The sequence below is a fragment of the Anopheles funestus genome, chromosome X (genome assembly GCF_943734845.2).
Source record: "Anopheles funestus chromosome X, idAnoFuneDA-416_04, whole genome shotgun sequence".
NCBI lineage: Eukaryota > Metazoa > Arthropoda > Insecta > Diptera > Culicidae > Anopheles > Anopheles funestus.
The window spans coordinates 9243967-9261064 of NC_064597.1; the positions used below are offsets into that span (position 1 = coordinate 9243967).

At 43.8% G+C, this 17098-nt stretch overlaps 1 protein-coding gene across 2 annotated transcripts in view; it reads right to left on the reverse strand.

The window, feature by feature from the left end:
• The window catches only part of LOC125766591 (netrin-A-like), a 61851-nt gene that overhangs the window by 41894 nt on the left and 2859 nt on the right, over window positions 1-17098 (reverse strand). The window lies entirely within an intron of this gene.

Consider the following 17098-nt stretch of genomic DNA (forward strand, 5'->3'; position numbering starts at 1 on the left):
CATAGTCTTTAGTCTCCAATCGAGCCTAGTCTCTAATCTTGTCTCTAATTGAGCATAGTCTCAAGTCTCGTCGTTAGTCTCTAATCAAACCTATTTTCTAGTCCCGTCTTTATAGTCTCTATTCGAGCCTCAAGGATAGTCTAATCACTAGTTTAATATAGTCTCTCGTCTAGTCTTTCGTCTAGTCCTTATTCTAGTATCTAGTCTAGTCTCTAGTTTTGTCTAGTCTCCACTCTTGTATCTAGTCTAGTCTCTAATTCTCTAATCGTTAATTTCTAATTTCAAAAAGTTGCTACTCTCTACTCTATTCCAGTCTTTTCTAGTGTGGTCTAACTCCTAGTCTAGCCTATTCTCTAGCCTAGTAAAGTTGCAATAATGCAACAATAATTTAATCAAATAATAATAAACTTGAAAATGAAGCCAAAACGCCCCAAAAACAGCGGACGTGAGGATGAGATGCAAACTCATACATTCTTTTCTTTCTAAACGCTTCCCGCATTAGACATTAATATCCGTCAGTGAAGATGATCTAGATTATCAATATACTACACGACTTTTTCTTTGTTATTGCCTTTTGTTTTTTGTTTTTCTATCGTCTTATAGCTGGACCATCTCGTCTGATACTGCGATTCCTGATGCAGCACAGTAAAATGTGTTTAAAAAAAAGAAACCAAAGTATGCCTAACATTTGCAGCAACTGTCTGCGTAATTAATCATAGAGGAATTTTCGCAACAACAAAAAAAACCCGTATCAATCTTAGTTCAGGCCGTATGAAAAATTACTTTTCCTTCTGCCAAAAATTAAAACAAACAGCAAGGACACGTCCATTGCTACGACTGCACTAGTGTTCGTGTGGGAGTGCAGTGACGGTACCATACTTGTGTATCAACCAAAAAAATAAATAAATCACACAAACACCAACAAACTTGTCCAGGCATCATCAATCATAGGGCCGATACGAACAAAGACGTTCCCGGTCCTTGCACCTTCCGCAGCAACAAAACACAATGCGCCAAGGAATAATCTTTCCTTAAAAGGGAAAAATCATTGGCCGAATCCACCGATCACTTCCCAAGTGACTCTCGCCTGCCTGCTTCTTTGACATGCGGGAAGTAAAACCTTCATTGAATTTCTATGATTTTCTTCTCCGCTTCTTCAGGCACACCGAATCGCCCTTTCTTGCCCTGTGGCCCTGTCCCAAGGGTAAAGGCTGGAAAGCAAAACAAAACAGCAAAAAAAAGAAATCATTCCCCCACTTGACATCAATTGGCAGCACTGCCTTACGCCATCACAGCCTCCCGGACAGAACATGGAAAACTCATCCTTGAAAACAGTCGTGCAAATATGAAGCGAACGAAAAGTAAAAACAAAACATCTTCCTTATAGACCTCTCAGTACCAGTGTTTTTATACGCAAATCCATCTCAATCATAAGGTGTTTATAAAGCCAGTCCTTTTTTGGGCGTACCGCCCGTGATACAACCGTTCCATCACATTTCGCATTACGTTACGCGAATTTTTTATTAGAAAATTCGTACCGATCGTCGGGCTGCATATGCTGCGGAAGTACTTTTCCCTAGCAAGCAACCGTCAAAATGAATGATAGCCTCTAAATGATTTTTTGCATCATTTTTATTTTGTAAAGAAAAAGGGTACGGAGAGGTTCTTTTTTTTTGGAAGACTTCTTGTGGATGAACAACCGTTTGACTAGGTGGACGAAAAAAAACGTAGCGAAATGGAAAGTGGCGTTCCTTTGCTGTCGCTTCACCCGAAACCTTTGTCTCTGCTCTCTACGCTGCATGTCCAAAAGTTGGGCCTGTGAATGGAAAGACTTTTCCATACTTCCGGCCCTGTTTTCGGCGTAAAGCGACGCTTGAAATGTTGTGTGATTTGGAAAGGAACGCAATGACGAGTTGACGAAGGTAACAAAAGTTTTCCGGAAAGTATGAAAAATACGTCATGAAAAGCTGTAGTACCAAAAAAAAAACAGAACTCAAAATTTCGTATACTTTTTTTTCCAGTTTTTTATTTCAAGAAATAGAAAAGTGGTTTGGGAAAGATTGGAGAAATATTGAAAACATTTATTCATTGAACATATGCGTGGAAAACAAAGTATAAAGTTCCTTTTTTTAAATAGATCGAGAAAAATTCCTTCTTTACAAGATTATATAGGTAAGAAATGGTTAGGAACATTAAATGAATGAGAAGGATTATTTAAACAATCAATTAAATAATCAAATCAAAACTCTAACAAAAAAAGACAAATTCAGCGTAATTTATAACAACCTCGGTGTGAGAAGTCTGTGGTATGATAAAATAGAAAAGAAAAAGAAAACCCTACAGAAAAATCGAAAAAAGCGAAGGGTAAATGTAAAAGGGTGAAGATACCAAAAAAGAAAACAGAAAATCAGCAAGTTAATCAAAACAATAAAAAAAAACAGGAGAAGAACAAAACACACGCAAAGAATAGGAAGCGACATAAGCAAATGTTGACACTTTTGCATCGTTACAAATACAGACGGTTTCACGGCGTGCAGTCAATGTTTAGTGTGTCTAGGAATTGGACAGCGCTAAGCCTAACCTCAAACATTGCACAAGACAATACACGCGACAAACAGCTTAAGCAAATAACGACTCTACCAATGATAGCAACGATAGGTGGTTCGGGGGCTGGATAATAGGCTGAGTGAGAGAGAGAGAGAGAGAGAGAGAGAGAGAGAGAGAGAGAGAGAGAGAGAGACAGAGAGACTCAGCAACAGTAGGAAGAGAAGATCCTTTCCCTGGAGTTTCCTTCGTCAAACTTCGTCCAAATCCCCGTTTCGAAATCGGAAGCGAAGAAAATCCCAACCAAAGAACATAATGGAGAAAGAAGAAGAAGGGGAAAAATGCTTCTCCTGATACTTCCTCCTGGTCCTGGGTTGATGTTTGTGTGTTTATGTGTGCAAGAAAGGACACAAAAGGAAGCGAACCATATCCCGTCCGGCATCCACGTCCCGAGATGCGTCCCGGGTACGATGCCTGCTACGGCAATGATAACCGCACTAATGATATACAAACAAAAACGGAACGGATTTTGCAAATCACCCCCCGGGCCCCGATGGCCCAATGTTCTATCGCCCTGTATATCCGTCACCCGGTGGCGGTTTGTGTGCAGCGAAGGGTTTTTTTTCCTCGTGTATGCAGAGATTGAGCTTTTGCGTAATCTGGTGCCGGTAACCTTTTGCCATTTGCTACCCGCGTACCGCTCGATTTTAATAGTGTCCGGAATAATTAAACAGCTCAACAAACTCGGCACTCCGGTACTGGGATACCGCGCGCGCTAGTTAATCTTTTTCACAGCCTTCTTATCGCTTCGTAAACAAAACTGGCACAACAAACACACGTACCATTTTTGTCTACAACGATGCCCACACGTATGCTTCCCGTGCCTTTGTTTGTGTTGGTAACGTTCTGTGATAGAGCATTTTGTGGTGATTTGTATCCTAGTGATTAGCGCTAGCAGCACTGTTTGTAACTGTCATCGTCTGTCGTCACCTGTCGTCACCTGTCAACCGTCAGGTCGGGGGATTGAGGATTTAGTATACCGGAGTGCATCGGATTAAGACTTGTTTTGTTTGACTTGTCGCATTACATCCGGACGATTGCTTGACTGATTGGTGTCTTCAGGTGAATGTTCCAAATGAGTGAAGCCGTACGTTGCCTTATCTCGGTTGTATTATCCCATAAGGTTATTGGTTGTTGGCAGACAAAAACACCTTCACCAGCCGAAACTGACCACCTTCAACTGGGAGTAACACACACCCCGAAACTGACCACGATCTCCAGACCAGACCTCGCTCTATTGTCCAGAATTCATCACAATGAGCTACTACAGAGTCGCTACCATGCGAACCATCTGAAGAATAGGACGAAAACTGCACAGCACATCAGGAACTCTTTCTGCCAACAAAACACAACACGGAACAAAGTGTAACAACAATTGCCCAGCTTCAACGTGTGTGGCAATCAAACCATCACGCTGTTGCCCGCTTCTTGAGATACAACGTACGAAAGGAATGTTTTGCAACACAAATGCTTACCACCTCCCCGAGGGAGTGATTCCCTGGGGACAATGGACGATGTCCCGTTGACGTTTTACCTTTACCACTCGGTAGTCAGCTGCGGTTTGGACTGTTAGCAACGAAGTGTTTCGTTTTCCAGGTAGGAACAGGTGTGCTAGAATATGTGACCAAAAATACGACGTTCCCTTTTGTTGTGACAATAAAATGTTAGGTTAGCTTTTTCTTTGGATTCTTCTACCTCCTGTAACTTTTGGGATTTTTAATTGCTGCTGAGCTACGGTACTAAGTGATGATGCTGTAAGAGGTTTTTGGGAAGGAATTTGCCCAAAAAACACGGTAGGAGTTCTTCATTGTTGCAAGATGTATAGATCCCTCCCAACATCGCCTATAGTTAGCTTTTTCTGTTTACGTTACCTAACCAGCCACACTTGATTGTGCTTTTTTTGTGACAAATATTCCAGCACAATAGTTCGCTTGCTGTGAAGTTCACATACGTCCATAACTCCTACGCTGGGAACGGTTCGGAAGAATAATGCTTCAGTTCTTCAAATGTGCACCGTTTTAATTATCTGAGAAGAAAAAAACGCTCACTGTTTATTGTTCTAGCAGCATTCCCTCTCAAAACCATCACCAACGAAAGCGCTTCCGGTGTTTCGGTGAAGTATTCCAACTCTCCAAACTGTATCAGTTTGAAATTTTAATTTACTCTTCACCGGAGTGCTTTCAAAACAGTCACCAAACCTAGGTCTTTCTTTGGATGCGTTTCCCATCCACGGTGCCACAGTCGGTCTCCAGCTGGGCTCGGTGGCAATCTCATCAATTAAGCACTGGCAAGTTCTGGTAGACAAACTAGCACCGCTTTTTTTGTTGCCCGCAGGCAATCCGCTGCAGTGATGCATCAGCCTTCATTGGTCATATATTTTCCGGTGTCCGGGATTCCGTTCGGAAAGCTTTGCCGGTTGGACACGATATTTGTCTTGCGCTATTTACCAAAAACCGACAATCTCAATGCGAGGCCATCTTTTGCTGAATGCTGGTCGACGTGGATGGAATATATCGAACCACTGTTTGCTCTCGGCTGAACGTTCTTCGGAAGGCGTTCGTTTTGATACGGTTTTTCCAGAAGATACGCTACCGCTTTGTACGGGGTACCGGTTTGCCCGGGAGGCAGTTAATAAATTGCATTGACTTCCGATTTCCGACATATATTTGACGGGTACCCGGGTAACCCTGAAGCGATTGGAAATCGATCCCGGTGAAATCGAGTACGCTTGAGCCGGGGGAGGTCGGGATTATTGGGGGGTTTTTCGTTTTGCAAAGATTGACCAGATCCTTTGGAACGGTTTGTCGGTGATGGAAGGCCGTCTTGGGTGGGGACGAACTCCACCGAAAGGGACTGTTTTCCTTTCTCCGAAAAAGACAAACAATCTTCCGCAAATCGAAAATGCAAAACGCATCGGACAAAGAGTAGTGCTATTTGAAATGTAATACATATCTCAGGAAGCTAATTGTGTACACCAGCCCTCGAAACGGGTTTTGATGGTTCGCGGTATGCTCGAGCCACCATTCCTGCTCCAATATTCTTCATGATCCTATAAACCCGCAATCAAACAAGAGCGTGAAAGCTGCTCACTGCGTATTGGGGAACCCTTCTCCCCAATACTGTGAAGATATTACGTCTAAAGCGCTTCAGGCAGCCCACCGGACGTGTTGGGAATCGGTTGATGAACGAAGATATGCGGCCACCAAGGCAGTGTTCGGCCGTTTTGAAACATTCAACCAGACATCTGACAGAATCGGTAAGACAAAAGCTAAATAGCCGAGTTTTGCCTAATGGAACATATTAGTAAAAGCTGCAGCATCAGGGCAATATCAGTAGTAGTAGTAGTAGTAGTAGTAGTATTCGTAGAATTCAACGAACACTGTCCACGTTGGATACGGTTCGATGGTAATTTCTCTCACTCCCTTCGTTTATCTTCGCATTGCATCTCAATATATTGTTATAGTTCCCGCCCCCCCTGACGGATATCCTCTTTGCGGATGCCGCATTCTCCAAACTTTAAGCTCTTTTACGGCTTTTACACGCACTCAGCCGCCACCACCCCCCAAAATAAAACCCAACCCCAGGAATGTGTGAACCACATTCGATCCTTCTGCTGCTGTGTCTTCTTTTAACGCAACTCGCACAGATTTAGCGAGGCATCTTTGGCTTGTTCTCATCGGTTTGTTTTGTTGGAGTTTGCTTTGTTTGGTGTATCGTGTTTTTTTTTTTTGTTGGTACTCTCGTTTTGTTTCTTTTGTTTTTCGCCATCTTTGCCTCTTGCGTCTCTTCGACTCTGATCGTTGATTCAGGTATTTTCGTTTCTTCTTCATTTCCCAATCATTCCCTCTTGAAGACATATTCTCCCCGTTCATTCCTTTTAATTTGACGTTTATGGGTGCACCGTTTCATCGTGGTGCAGGCGGTGCGATACATCGATATAGTGCGATGCAATCCAACGGATGCCAACGGTGATGATGGTGAATTCCGGTTGTCTTAGAGATTTGCTGGACAACACGTTTATGCTCGGGTACGGATACACAACAGCCACTTTGCCGTATCGGTTCACATTGTTTCTCGGCTTTATCTCGTCTACTCGCTTCATCTTCGAACAGGCACCCATACATACAGAGACGCACTTGATCTTCCTGTAATCATGGATTCGATCGAAAGTGTAATAAAACGCTCAATCGGTGTTCCGCCTTCATCGCTACTTCCTCCGGGCATGCGGTGAACCTGAATATCCGTTCCCATTCTACCGCATCGTAGTGCAGCGGTGATCAAGTGGAATGGTTGGGCAGTAAATAATACACAAAATTAGCCACAAACAAAATACCGAAAACCATATTTACCTTTAATGCTTCTACACAAATGTGAAAAATATCAACACCGATCAACAACGTGTAATAAAATCGGTTGCGATGAAGTCATTGCTAGTCACGGTGCAACAACAGCAACAAAATACTCATGGACATTACTGGTAAATATATGACTCACTTTGTACCAAAACGTCAGCTAGCGGGGACGCTTAATCAGTGGCGTGTTGGGTGGGTATGAAACCGATCGCTCGACACAGAAAAGCTTCCACCAACCAAGAGCGCTTTTGATCGATCGCGCTGTTACCTTGAATGATCTAACCCACCTCCCCCCGCCGTGGCAGGCAGCCACGGGTATTTGAAATTAAGACAATAAGATAGGAAGCGTGTTAGAAAACAGAACTGTAGAGTAAGAAAATTGTGTTTTGAAATGTGTTCGTTAGCGTTGACCGCACTGCGTCGAATGCTGGCAGCTTCTGAGCAAGCAATCCTATTAGTCGATAATTGATTAAGGTGCAGGATGGAAGTCGCTGAGAGACTTTAAATAGACATTGGGCGGCAGATACGGTGCTCCCTCTTCGCCCGTCTTCGTATCGCACTCGTGCAGTCATGAAAGTCATGTTCATTATCCAAACGTGACAGTAATGATTGCGGAATGCTAAAACCTCACGCTTTGCAGCTGTAATCCAAGCGGTTCCAGCGGTTACTACTGGGCATGATCGATTGCAAATCATGAACCGAAACCTTCCAATCTGTCCCATGTGCCGGGTGTGTTCAATTAGCAAAACCTGCTGGTAATTAAAGTTGCGTACTGTTTTCTAGGAATTCTTAAGACGAGTTGCAAGATTTATTCAAATTCGAATATCTGGACCAGAAATGTTGAGATATTGGCAAAAGTTTAGAAGGCACTGGAAGAAAATGTTGGAGAGCTCAAGTCTCTTGACAGCATTGTCGTCGAAGATCAAGACCAGAAATGTTGAGATATTGGCAAAAGTTTGAAAGGCGCTGGAAGAAAATGTTGGAGAGCTCAAGTCTCTTGATAGCATTGTCGTCGAAGATCCAGACCAGAAATGTTGAGGAATTGACTAAAGTTTGGAAGATACTGAAAGAAATTGTTGAAGAGCCCAAGTCTCTTGATAGCATGGTCGTCGAAGATCCAGACCAGAAATATTGAGGTATTGGCTAAAGTTTGGAAGACACTGGAAGAAATTGTTGAAGAGCCCAAGTCTCTTGATAGCATTGGCGTTGAAGATCCAGACCAGAAATGTTGAGGAATTGGCTAAAGTTTGGAAGACACTGGACGAAAATGTTGGAGAACCCAAGTCTCTTGATAGTATTGTCGTCGAAGATCTAGACCAGAAATGTTGAGGAATTGGTTAAAGTTTGGAAGACACTGGACGAAAATGTTGGAGAACCCAAGTCTCTTGATAGCATTGTCGTCGAAGATCTAGACCAGAAATGTTGAGGTATTGGCTAAAGTTTGGAATACACTGGAAGAAATTGTTGAAGAGCCCAAGTCTCTTGATAGCATTGCCGCGTGATTAAGACTTCAAATTCTCTACTCCTTCCGGGTATCAAGAATGTTTCTTCCATGTAACTTACACAAACAGTCAGGACTGTAGAATTGTTTTCACCTCTCGTGTCTTCACGGTGTTTCCCTCTCATTTCTACCACATCTGCTGAAGGTTCTACGAAATCTGTAGCTCTAATTAAACTGCCCGCAAAAGAACCATCCATACCGAAAGCGTACCATCCAGGACTGGCAGCTTCTTCGCTCGAGAAACCGCTAACTAACCAAAGCCCCTCTTTCGCCCTCTTTCGGTTCGGCCGCCCTCAGGCTGTGGTTTTATTTCTTGAACAAATATTTTCATTCCTAATGAAGATATCGAGCAGGCGGCGGAGGTTTGTGGCTGTGCGAGGATGATAAATGCCACCGATAAGCGGTGGTCGCGCAAGCCAACCGGGTCGGAATCATAAACCCCTACCAAAAAAAAAAAAACAACCCGGTACGGCCCCCGGTACCGGTTGTGGCAGTTACAGCCCAAAAGTGGAATGGCATTGTTGAGGATCCAATTTTTAGATTCCTAAGCTTCGGGCTTTGTACAATCCGGTGCGGTGGTAAAGCCACCGCCGGGGGTCGTCGGCTAGTGTGCTGGATGGTTGTGCTGGCAGAAGATAAACCTAGTTGAAACAACCGAATGGGAAAAAGGGTGTGAGTGTGTGTGGAGCGGTGCAGAGAAATAAAGAAAGAGCTGTGTTCCAGTGTAGCTTGGAAGAAAGTGTTCAGGTGAAAATGATGACCTCCGGACTCGGTTACGATCAACTGTTCCAGGAACATCAACACCTTTTTGACAACCGACACGATACCGGTTATTTTTTTTATGGGCTTGTTATGGTTTGCTCTGCTGTGTTCGTTGGTTCGTTCGCTTGTTGAAGATGTTCTAGTAGCGTGCGAGCATGCTCGTTTCGGCTCAATTTTAGACAGCTTAAGTCATAAGCATTCTGTGTCGATATTATGCTATATTTCACACGGTCTAGTTTCGAATAACTTACACATTCGTTGGAATTATAACGAGCCCGTTATCGATGTATTATTGCATTGTTATGAAAGAAGATTCCTTCAACATTTTTTGTGTCCTTAATAATACTGATGGCTAGGGGTGACCCGGTGGTGCATGTGATAAACGGCGCCCGTCCACACGGCAGGACCGGGTTCAAATCCCATTCGAACCGTCCCCCCGTAGCATGGACTGACTATCCTGCTGCGTGGTAAAATAAGTCTTGATGTGGCCAGGCCGTTCTAACCGAGCAAAAAAAAAAAACAAAAATACTGACGGCTATTTCTCAATCAACTCATAGTATAAGATTTTTTTATAGATCCCACCAAATTCTTTTTTTTTCGTTTGAGTTTCATTTCATTGTCTTTCTTGGGTTTTAAATTTCACATTTATCACCATCGCTAGCTTGTTCACGAAAAGTATGTTTAATGTTTAAATTCTCCAACGAAACTGTCAAGATAAATGACCCAGTACCGTGTAGTTTAGTAACATTCTCCGCACCCTATTATACACTTTGTCAAAGCAAATATTGAATAACAACCATTTAACGTTGGAATTCTGTTTGAAAAACCCGAAGGGAAACTACTGTAAGGATGAAATTAAAATACCATCGTCGCAAAATATCTTCCCCCTCTCCCACCATCACTTAAAAGCAGGATGCACTCATACACACACACTCGCACGTAGCAGCAAGTGCTGCCTTTTTCTCTAGTGCTGCCATCATAAAGTCATAAATTCCTAATGGTTATTAAAATTCATCGACATACCAGTTGCTGTTTACACAAGGCTGCGTACTTCTGGTCCAGTATCCCCTCCCCCCTCCTTCACCCTCCCCTATTCGTCCCTCACCTTTCCCCTTTTCGTGCTTTAGGGTAGCAAAAAAAGGGGTGTATTTTTTCTCTCTCTCTCGCTCGCTCTCTCTCTCTGTCATTTTTGTTGCAGCAAGGAACGGAAACAGGAACGTCGTAAAAATGTAGCAATATGGCAGAACGGTGGAGGCAGGTGCCGGAAGCTCAATGATGGATGTCGGGTATAAGGGAAAAAGATGGATTGAATTCCAAACCGCTCAACCGGGTGGGGGGGGGGGGGGGGGGGGATGGAGAAAAAAGGGGCTGGGGATAGGAATAAGGGGTTTCAGGAAAATAGCGGCTACCCTGCAACGTGCTTTGGTGGCAGGACTACGCTATATCGCTAAGCATTCCATGATGGCCATGATGAAGAGGGGGGGCAAAAATATCGTTTCATTCCGAGGGCAACAAAACAAAGCAAAAAAAAAAAGAGGAAAAATAAAGCCCCAGGACACTCGTCCACTACGGTTTTGCAGGAAGAAAGTATGAAGTTCGAAACTCAACGATTTTCTTCTGCTTTTTGCTTTTCTTCTCTTTTTGCCCCTTTCCCCTTCTCTCTCTCACTCTATTTTTATTTCCCGTTTCTTCCATCCTGCCTCCAGGACGCTCCTAATGCAGAGCAAACTCTTCCGGTGAAGCAGGGAAGCAAACCTGCAGGCAATCCGGTGTACGGGGACGAATGTGTGAGTGTACTTGCCCCCCCCCCCCCCCCCTCCGTCAGCCGGGATCCTTTTTGTTAATAAATTTAATCAAAACACCCCAACTCGTACGCATCTATTTAGCTTTAATTTAATTTCCCATCCCTCCCGGTCGCTCGATCCCGACTGTTGCGGATTTTCTTTTTCCACCCTGCGGTTCTGGAAGTGAAATCTTCGCCCAAATGCAGTTATCTTGCTGCTATTACTAACTTCCTATCTACCCGGCAAACCAAAATTACTCGACTGCTGACAAGATATTCATCGCATTTTTTATCGATTGCAGGTCAGACGACACCCAAGTGCGGGCTATCGTGCGTAAGGTAAGTTGAATTTGATCCATCATTCATCAGCTTTGTAGTCCATTTTTGGGCCTTTTTGAGTCCGCTCTTATTGAAATTGGATATTAATCCTGGCGACAATTTAATGTAACGATACGGCAGTGAGTGTTCATTGTTAATTTTTGATAGATACTGGAACCACTGTTCCGTCTATTTGATGAGAAGTATTCTTTGTGGCCCGTTTGGGGCGAAAGTTTCCGTATTAAGATTGGACAGTAATGAAAGTTACCGCTTCTTACATTTAACTACCACTACCGCTCATCATCCTGTCAAACCGGCATCAGTGGATGCGGCTAGAAACTAATGAATCCTTCAATGTTCGACCGAAGGTGACACTCATCCCCATCATCATCACGTCTTCTTCTATTTCCCTTCCCGGATTTCCTAACCTTTTTGTTTTGTGCGGAACAAAACTTTCACCATTTGCCATAAAATTCTATAGCAAGCGACCATCAAGCTCACTACTTACCCCCATCCCCCCCCTCCCTCCCTCCCCAAAAGGGGAAGGAGTTGGAGGGACAATGTCAGTCGACCTCGGGCGAGTGGTCAGTAAGCTCCGTGTCGGGAAAAGGGTTCGCATCCGGGATGAAAAACCATTTCTCAAACCGGGCACTAATCCGTGTCAGGTCGGCATTAGGTGGAAAAAGGAAAACAGTCATAAATATATCCTGCCACCCTGTTGCCGGCCCTGTGTCGGGTGAGTGAACCGGGTCCATCACACCCGGCTCGTGGTTTACTGTGATGAGTTTTGTGAGATGCTCCAGTAAAGTGCAGGTGCTTAGTGTCTTTAGGTGTTGGGTCTATCTACCCAGTTCTAGGCTAGTTCCCCATTCAAAGTTATTGTGCGAGTTGCGATGATGAAGGATGCGTAAAGCTTTACGAATATGGGATGTATCTCCAGAAGTATTACCGCAATACCGAGCGTCACATCCACCCGGGGGGGAAATCATCAAATCATGCGAGTCATTTTGCAATCATTTCCCCACTTTTACGACGACTAGGAGGAGTAGTTAGAGTTTTATTACGCTGCACCAATAAATGACACACTGGTGTGCTATATGGATTGATTCTACGGCGAACTTTTCAACGAGATGCGAGCAATATTAATATCTCAAAACGCTTTGATTAAACATATAAAAGTTTGAAGCCTGTTTTGTACATTAAACTCTTCCAATCACTTCCACCGTGAGTTCAAATATTTGCACATACCACTATCGTGTGTTCGATTACCAGACGCATAATGCAGCGACTCTTAGCAATATATGGTTGGCTGACCTAGTATGCAGAGGTGCTGTTAATTTGGAAAGGTACTCATTGTGGTGAAGGCGAGGAACCAGTTTTTTGTTGTTGTTGTTGAAAGCTTTCTGCTAGCTGTTCTACATGCACCGGAAAACACACACACACACACAGTACCCATTGGACCTGCTAATGGATTCTTGTTCCTGTCTGTTGCTCCCCACCCATTATTCCGCTCCGGGAAGGGTGCGTGTCATTGCGCTACGCCGCTTTATTATCACTTTCATCTCTTCGAGGCTTGTTCGATGGGTTAAAGGTTTGGTGGAAGGTTGAAGGGATGTATCAGCGATATCTCGCTTCCCCCTCCCCCCAAACCTTTTAAATAGCGCGACTGCGGGTTTAGACGTAAAGTTTGACAGGACGGAGCGCCGCCAAGGAATTGAAGAATGTTGGAGGTTTTTGGGGGGGAGGTGGACTCCACGAGTGGATCGAAGGGTAGAAATGAATCATTTTCATCTAACATGTATTTTGAATTAGTTTGATCGATTTTAATCCCCCATGCCTGTCACTTCCGCTTCCTTCGGGAGCACTACCTAGCGTTGGCAATACTGGGCTATACAACGCATAGACACTATTGTTATGGTGATTTTTTTTTCTCTCTCTCTCTCTCTCTCTCTCACTCCATCCCATTTTTACATCGTACCACCGTTCCAGGCGGACCACACCGACGTTCCAAATGAAACATGTTGAACATCACCCACGTCAACTGCCTGTTGTAAGCTGGAGGTCTAATGTAACTGACCCCATGGGGAATGACTACCGAGGGCCAGAAAATTGGGGAGTTACTCACGGTTGGTTGTCGATCTTAGTTCTAGGTTACAATCGAAAACGAGATCAGGGTTGTAGTGTTTTGATTGTCCGATGTACACGTATTTCTGAAACAGTCAACATCTTGGACTAACAATCTCCCAGCCAGTCATGACGGGCTATCGACGAGGGACACTAAACTGTTTTGGGGTTCATGTATAATGGATGGAAGAGTCTAAATGCCTCATCAAACTATTGTTCGTGTGATCGTTCTACAAAGCGATTGATACACAAGAGGGTTTTGTTTCGTACTTGGAGAAAAAGTGTGATTTATTCTTGATTGGGACTACAAGGTACCTCCTCTAGCTCAGTATTGCATTCAGTAACCGTACTGACATTGGAATTTCCTCCCCAAGAAAATAAAGCAAAACTCTCAACCAAAATCAATCACATGAAATCGGGCTGGTTTAGTTTCGTTTTACCATGCGAGGAAGCTCTCACTTACTTCGCATTTTCACAGCAAACCAAAAAAAAGGAGACATACAGACTTGTGCACAAAAAAACAACTCCCTGCTTTTCTGGTCAGCCAAAAGCCTTCAGGCGTCGGTCAAGCGAAATTTGCCGGTTTCGTCTTCCCGAGCGAGGTACGTGGCTTGGTTGCCAAAAAAACGCACACCACACATACAGACTTCCTTCATTCGGGTAACCGACAACCCATCAAGGATCAGCACACGGGAACACGAACATCTTCGAAACCTCGTTGCATGCTAATGCCCTTGGCTTCCTGGCTTTCGAGCACAAAATCCCACCCCGTAAGATAGAGCGAGACCGAGAGGTAGAGCCGACCTTAGCAAACTCCGCACAAAAATTGCGTCTGATCCTGAACGAATCAAAACCAAAAACCCGGAGGAATCCGTACGAACCCGGGTACGAAATTTTGCAGGCTCGCTCAGGTATGCTAATGAGCTGAATATGATTTTAATGATCACGAGATATTGATGCGATTTTAATATTTAATAAGTTTTTCGGCGAAACTCGCCGGGTTCGGGCATGGGACCGGTTTTATTTTTTGGAGGGGGCAGGTGTAGAACGAACGCCGTTAGACGTACAGAAACGCTTGGGAAAAATTGGACATTGGACGTCTAAGTGTACGAAGGTGTGCAAAAACGGTTGGATACATCAGCTTTTTCATCGGTATTCATGCTGCTTTAGCACGTACTTAGGAAGGGGGACACACGTTTTTCGACCGGAGCCCTGTACCGATCTGGATTTGAGATCTGGCTGGACGTTTATTGGATTTCGAGTTTACCCAGCAAAGACGTTCCTTTCATTACAAACTCACGTGCACGCCAAGTAGCTGTCAGATGATATCACTATCTTGGTGTTCAATTTTATCATACAACGTTGTACCTTTTAAGCAGCAGTAATTTAAAATGAGGTCAAATGAAAAGCGTGATCTAATTCGAAATCGCATACTAAGCGCCACACCAATATCCTTATCCCTTCACAATTTGAGGTTATGTTCGGATTTTGTCACCTTGGGTATTAACATTATTACACCACATCACAGGCATTTCATTCTGATCACGTATTGAAACAACAGGCACATGATTATTGTGTGTGTGATTTACATTTTAATCAACTTTATGTGCAAATATAGAAATGAAATATCAATTTCTTCCCAAAGAAAAAGTTCAAGAAAAGTCAGTTAGAGAAATGTTGTACAGTTGTTCACCGTCTTTGTGTATTTTCACCATAATATTTTGATGGCGTACACAGTGATCTTTGCCGTTGATAGCTGCTATTGAAAATCCTTTCCAAACATGAAGCCGCTCATGCGAATAATTAAAAAGTCCCGCATTCTTCCTTCAACCCTCCCGTTGACTGTGGACGTGGGCAGGGTGAGGCCTACCGAATTGACATTACCGAACGGTTACGTCTACAGTGAACGCGTGCAGGTTCTGCTAGTGACAGCAAAACTAGGCTCTGGGGTATGAGTTCGGGCCCCATCCAAATACAACTCTCACAATAGATAAAGTGCGCAAGATACCGTATATCCCTGGTGGAACCAGGTCGTCGCAAGTCATAAATTGATCAGCAAGAAGTGAACCGCAATTTCTTTATCTTGTGTCCTCAAAAAAAAAACACGCACCAACAACCCGTGGGTCAGCAAATGTGTCGCACTCTAGGCACATGTAAATTAGTTAACCCGCGTTAGCGGGTAGCACCGATGGGTGTATGACATTCCACCAGCCCAGCAGGACGTCCTGGCGACATCGAACTTTGAGCGTACCGCAACCAGGACAACCATCCACCGGGGGTTGCGGTGCTGCTCCAAGGTGGGAAGGTTACCTATCAGCTACTACCCAGATACTAGGTAGGTTGTTTAGCGATCGTGCAAGAAGTATCGACGTTGGCAGGCACCTTAAATTAAATTCGCGATAAACCTAGTGACTGGCGAAGGTTAGTTGAGGTTATTTCTTTCTGTTTCATTTGTATATGGGTAGTTCTCGCAGAGGCGTTCCATTGCCAATGCTTTACAGCTTTAACCGGTAGTGCAATCTGTCGTAGTGATCGCGGATCTCTTCAAGGTGTAAGGAGCGCTGCACTACACACTAAAGATTGATTTATTTGTGTTCCCCTTGGCTGGGCTGTAAGCATTTTGTTGCGTTTAATCTGGTACACATTTAGGCAAAACAACGGGTAAACGGGGATCACATCGGGATATCAAGGGTAAGTGATTTATCGTTCACCGGTACCGGTACGGCTGATAAGTTGTGCCGAGTGCCGAGGTGTTGATCCTACGGGATGAATTAGAACAAATATGCGGCCAGACTTGCTTTTTGTCGACTTTGCTGAGAGGACAAAAAATTACCTCACTTGCACCGAAAAGGGGTAACAGACAGTATAACCTATAAGATCCCAGAAATTAGCAATTCATACGGATATGACCATTCCCGAAACAAATTGCTCAACTCGACAAATTCACCCCAGCATTCGGGGTGGGTTCGGTTCAGGCAAACATTCCTTAATGGATTAACGTCCATTGGAGTTCTCAGCGCGGTTGCATAAATACAATATCTGCAGCTAAATCTGTACGGATCGTATTGTTGAGGTCGAGTACTTCATCATTTGAATGCCCAGCCATGTGTCATCTGGATACGTGCAGATTTTATGTCTCGAGTTTTTACTGCTTATTTCTTCAAAAAAAGGACAAGAAAATGTGTGTTCCCATTCCTAGAATACCTAGCAAAAAAATAGTTTCTTTGGGTACTTCAAGCTTTTAGATATTTGGAATTACCCGAGGCACTCTCCAATAAAATAGCTGATTCATTTCTTTCATAAACTACGTACACAATTAAACGACTACATCTCTGTAAGATTGTATGTAACGTACTACCACCTGTTTGTTACTCTCACCTCCAGAACCGATGGTGATGTTGCGATTCTGACCCTTCGCCATTAGTTGCACGGTTTGGACGATTTTCCAACAGAACACACCCCTTTTTGCCTTACTCCCTTCAAACTTTAAAGTACCGCCAGAACTTATTCACCCACACCAAACCAGACGAAAAGAAAGAATGAAAAACCCCTATCCGCTGGTGAAATGTAAGCGGATAGGGACAATATGATGCCGATGAAACTTCGCTATTTGGAAACTTCGAGTCCCCCGGTTTTTTTTTTTTTACTTGGGAA